Raw genomic sequence first — 6,147 nt, forward strand, 5'->3', positions numbered from 1 at the left:
CACACACGGTAAATTGAAATTAACAGCAGGTGCAGTGACAAACTGTACAACTGTATATTCGCAATTATGGGCAGATTTATTGAAACAAGCTGACCAATCACTACTGTGAGATTATAAACATTTTCATTATAAAACAGATAGAACTGTCAGATACACTGCACTTCCTCAGCTGACTCAGATTACAAACTGTCCACCAAAAACTATTCTACAACCACTTTTATAGTTTCAAAACATTGTCCTCGATGAAAACATTTTTTTCCTGTATTGAAGCCTTCTTTGTCTGCATCTTTATCTTAATTCATAGAAAACCAGTTCTCAGCAGGCAGAAATGTTAATTTCAGAAATGTTCTTTCATTGATAGGATAGTCTAACTTTTTCTGCTGTGTTAGCCATTATCGTCCAGAGAAAACCAGTTCTCAGCATGCTGAAATGTCCTTTCATTGATAGGATAGTTGTAACTGTTTTTCTGCTGTTAGCCATTTCCCTTTAGCTTGAATATCTGTATACATTCAACTGTTTAGGATATTTCAACAAGCCTCTATTGTTAATGCCATTTGTTACAAAAACATTCAGAAGTATAATGCTTTTTGTTTCATACAAGCACATTCTGTTAAACCAAATGCATATTTCTAAAAATATCCCACATTATGATTACCAAACCTCTGTTACTGTGAATGAAAAACAGTTATATATTTTTTTCTATCAAATAAATGTTATTGCTATGATGAAAATAAGTATTATGCCTACATAACACACACACACATCATATCACATTGTATCACTTGTCTTACAGATGCCCAGACCTCCTCAGTGCATGATATTATTGTCTTTTGAGGGATAATTTCTTCTATGCTTCGCTGGTGGGTCCAGGGTGTCTCAATAATGTAGTTTTAGACTCTATCCATAATAACTACAGATGTTTCCATGTGACAGAAAGAAACACAGAGAAACAACCACAGATGTTAGTGATAATGAGGGACAGCTGCACACAGAGGTATTTAACACAATATCCTAGAGTACAGCAGATTTGTGACCTTTGGATATGAGTAGGGTCCAGAGATGGGACTGCTTGGACATATGCATACCAGAAGTATGAAGAAAAAAGGAAATCTGGACAGTATCCGTGTGAGGAAAGGGACCTGAGCCTAGGGAGGAGAAGTCAAATGGATTTTTATTGCCATTTTCCACAGTAGACATTGACCATATTTTGTTGCTCCTGTTGCTGGAATTAGAAAGAGCTATTATGCTGCCTGGGATCTCTGTAAGTACTTGCTTATATTTGTTAGATACTCTGTCAGACTTCAGTTTAGAAGAGAGCAGATCGCCTAAGTGTAAAACTGTGCTGTGCTATGAAAAAGCCTGCCTGAAAGGTTAATATATTTATGATGGGTTGTAGACTAGCTTACTTTATTAAAAATACATTTATTTTCCGAACTTTTTATCTGAGCTTCATTTATTTGTCAGATAACATGATTTTTATGTCACACAGTCAACTCCAGTGTCTGCTTTATTTGTCGCAAGCCACTCAACATACTGCATTGCTGCTATCAGTGGGCAAACTGACCTTTTTCTATACTGTGTACTTTCCCAAGAGTTGCCTGTTTCCTTTTGCTATACTCCTCACTGGATGTGATCTGCAGAGTATCAAATTACAGAAGAAGCATGTGCTGTGTTAAAGAGCTTATTCATTACTCTAGTGGTAGTTGCCTATCTGTACTAACCAGTTGTAGTACACAATGAGTGTGTTTTCTGATTATTGGTAGAAAATGGAGAACATTTTGAGACATTAATAAAATCTATGGCTGTCTTTCTGGAGAGAGAAGTTGTGGCAACTAATCAGGACTTTGTCAGTTTTCAGAAGAGTCTGTAGAAGAGATGTGTTGCTACAGATCAACACCTGATAAAGTTCCAGCAGTACATTTCCTCTATGGTCAACCAGCAGCTCACCTCTTTAGGAGTCCAGAGTTCCAGTACAACCCTGAAGAAGCTTGGACTTCAGGATTACATCAATATTTATCTGGTCGCACTTAAAATGTATGCAGCTAAGAAAAGCTATCTCTGGACAGAATGAGACAGAATTCTGTTCTTTCACCCAACTGGGGAAGCTCTGAAAACCTACATGGATTTGAAAGACTCTATGTATGGTTACTAGAAATTAAAGAAAAAAATTTTAACAAGAAGTTAAAGTCCACATGAAATGGTATTAAGTCTTGTAAATTTCATACATGACCATTTTGTATGGACAAACCTGTGACAAATGGCAGATTTAATACATATTTTGAAACAATGTCTAGAACCTCACCTAAGTAATGTAAGTAACTTTTGGAAATGTTGATAGAATATAAATTTATGAAAGCATTTCCTAGTAACTTAAGAATTGATATCATGGGGTAACACTCAATCTTCTGAAAAAATTGTTATTGCAGTAGAGTGTTTGTTACTAAATAAAGTTAAACATGGCAAGTACAAATTGCATGCATAATAAGGATTCACTTACGTATGCTGCTGTACCTGTTTCTAGGAAATGTGTATCATTATTTGAACTCATTTATTTTAAAAGCTCTATGAAGGGACACATTGTTGAGTTCTGTACATTCAATGTTAATAATACTATATCTGTAAAAACTGTTACTACCAGTCAGAAGTCTATTAAACAAAGTATGCTAGAGAGTCTACTAATAAAGTATTACAATGCTGAATGGTTAATTGTTAAACATGTAGAATCTGCTTCCTGTCATTGTACTGGCACCAAAGTTATGAAATGTATTATTGTAGTAGAAGGGAAAGAATTCCTAGGATAGTTGGACTCAAGTACCATGATTATATTTCTTAAATCACAACATATTTGCAAACCACAAGGTGGGAGGATGACATAATGTTTAAGGTGTTTACCTTACAAACACAAGGTGTAGGGTTTGATTCTCACATGGGGTAATTGGCTAGGCTTGAAGTGGCTCACAAGAGCAGTTAGCCTAGTTCTAACCTATGAATATAAAATTACTAGTAAACAGAACACTGAGATAGTGTGTACATATAGATAAGAGGGAATACTTTGTACCAGAAGTAGAAATAGAGGCTTCTTTGTGACCATAGTGCCCAATTTGTCTCATGGTGCAGTCATTGGGCAAGATTTTCCTCAGTTAAAGAACAATGGAAGTTTTTTTTTTCTTGGGGAGGGGGGGTCAGCTAGATATATATCCAGAAGAATGGAGAGAAAAAAAATGTAGGACTAGAAGACAGAAAAGTGGCTAAGATTTAGCTCTAGCAGAAATAGTTAGATAAATCCTATAAATCCACTACTGAGTTATATCAAAAGAATCATCACAAAAGACTGAAGGAAATCAGTGCAGGAACTGACAGCAAGTAGTAAAAGATTTCAGCATGGAGACTGAAAGAGAAAGGCCTATAGTTAATAATAATATACTACTGGAAATGGGAACAAAAAGCAAGTAAGGGATGGACTGTTCTCAGAGTCCCAGGCAGAAACAGAAGCAGGATTCTAAGGAAGAAGCAGGTTTAACTACATCTGAGGAAGATAAAAGGAAACAGACAGTACTTCTGATGAAATCCAAATGCCATAGTCTGCAATCATTCAACCAAGGATAGGACCTCTAATAATCTATATTTTCATATTTGACCTTATGAAGCCCTGCTGTCCATTGGATTAATTTACAACCTGACAGGCTGTCTTTCTACAAATTATAGTGATTTGAATGAGTTATGACTCTCATTTTCCCACTTCAAGATTGTGACTAGAATACAGGTAATGGATATGATTGGAAATCTCTCTGAAGGAGGAAGCCCTGCCATGCTGTTTGTAAGGACAATCTAGCTGTACTCCCTTGTTACGGTCATTACCTTAACTTCCCTTCATTATGTATAACTATCTCTACTCTTCACTTTATTCCTGTAATTTTGGAAGGCCCGTTTAGTAGACCACCAGCATTTCTGATTACAAAATGGGTTCAGACAAGGGAAGAAAACCATGACAATCCTTTGGTAATTGCTGCCTCTACAGCTGGATCTGTTTCCATCAAGGCTCAGTCTCATTATCTCTTGTTTACCCAACCCTGTTTATTAATGTTTTCTGTACTTAATGCCTATCCCTAAGCCTATTGCTCTATGGTAATGACATATTTACCCAGATTGCCTTTTCAGATACATGTTCTATAAAGAAACAGCTACAAGAGGACTTCAGTGTATCATCAAGGTGGTATATGGATACACTTTGGCTGCAAATGAGAACAAAATTAAACCAAAGAATATTTGGTGTTCATGACAGTGAAGCATGTCCTTCAAAAAAGCATGGGAAGTCAAGTTACTTAGAGAATGGCTAGACCCCAGCCTTTCTGTGCCATTCTGTCCTGTACATCAGGAGCAACAGTTGCAGTCAGCAAGGTGTCTGATAGAAATTCTGATGATACAAAGGCGTAAAAGCCAGTATTATCATTGGTAAATGAATCCTTACACCATAATTGGAATACAGAGTATGGGCTGACTCTAGTGACCACACCCCTGCACATAAATTTAACTTGCTCCAGAACCGAATCTCCTGCTTTCCTGCTTCTGGCACTCAATGGGAAACATACCTGTCTCACCATAAACTACGCTAGCTGGTTTCCGTTGACATAAGAGCTGAACAGCTGCATTGTTCTTTATTTGTAAACTGAATATCTTGACTGCTGTCTTTCCCTACATCTACATTATACTTAGTGCTAATGGTGCTTTATTACTAAACTTATCAGAAAAATATCTGCATCTTCTCAGTCTTTGCCCTTCAAAAGCAGTATGTTTCCTACAATGGAGAGAAATGCAAGTAATGTGATGACCCTTTATAGAAAATGTATTGTCTTTCTCAAAAAGAGAATGACCTATCAAAGAACAACACTCCTTCCCCAGCTGAAGAACCTTACTGTCCAAGTGAATAATCCAACAAGAAATAAGACCAAAAGGTTCAACATCCACAAGTTTAATAAAATGCAAAGCTTTTGAGTAACAAACTCTTTTTCAATGCATACAATTTCAATAAAGCTGAAAAGCTTTTATATAAAAGACCAGCCAATAAAAACACATCAATTACATAATGACATCATAAGACCAATTTAAAACCACTTAAGGCAAAAAAAGATTTAAGGACATTCCCATCTAGATTTTAAAACTGACTTAATACTATTGGCAGACTTTAAACCTGTTGCTAAAATAATTGATCCACTTATACTCAGCAATTTCAGTGACATTAATAACACTACCTCCCCTTTCATTCACAAAAACATTTTGTAGTATTCTAAATTTAAACTTATGCATATTCCCCTTTTCTGAAATAGGCTTATAAAGTGCATTTGTATTAATGCATCTACGTATTTCTGGCAAATGGGCTCCTATCCTTTCTTTCAGCTTCATATTAGTTTTGCCAATATAAAAAGCTAGCACATTCTGTGCAGTTAGCAATAGAAACTAAATTGGAAGTATAACATTCCTGAAGCTTTGATGTTAAAAACTTTCTTAGTAATCAGAAGTAGTAAAGTTGTATCCACATTAATAGTATTACAAAAATTGCAATTATAGCATGGTATAGTTCTATATCTACTAAATTTATCTCTAGATTTATCAGTTCTCTTAATATCTTTATAACACAGTGCCTGTTTCAAACTTTGATCTTTTTTATAAATAAAGTTAGGTTTAGAGCCCACTACATTAGCCACTTCAGGGTTTGAACATAAAATGGACCAATTTTTATCCACTAAATTCTTAACCATACTAGTACAGTTGTTATATTTCAAACAGTATCCCAGATTATACTTCTTAACTGGATGAAGTGATTTCACCCCCTGACCATCCGTAGATGTCTGCAAAGAGGAGCCAGCTAAATGTGATCTTTCATCAATTACAGAGTCTTTAACATTTTTAATTAGATTTTCATAATGTCACTGGCCATGCTGTATAGTTCTTCAAGAAAATAACTTTGTTCAGTATTCAAGCGACTTGCCCTCAAAAACTGGCTTTAAACTACCCCTATATACATATGTCTAGGGTGCATGCTGTCATAGTGTACATGTCTGGTAGCCTGTACATCCTTTTTATATATTTTGTACTGGTAACTACTATTAGATGGAACCAATTCCACATCTAAAAAGTGGATGGAATCTG

This window comes from Protopterus annectens, chromosome 9.part0 (assembly GCF_019279795.1).
Source record: "Protopterus annectens isolate FY-2018-M chromosome 9.part0, PAN1.0, whole genome shotgun sequence".
NCBI lineage: Eukaryota > Metazoa > Chordata > Ceratodontiformes > Protopteridae > Protopterus > Protopterus annectens.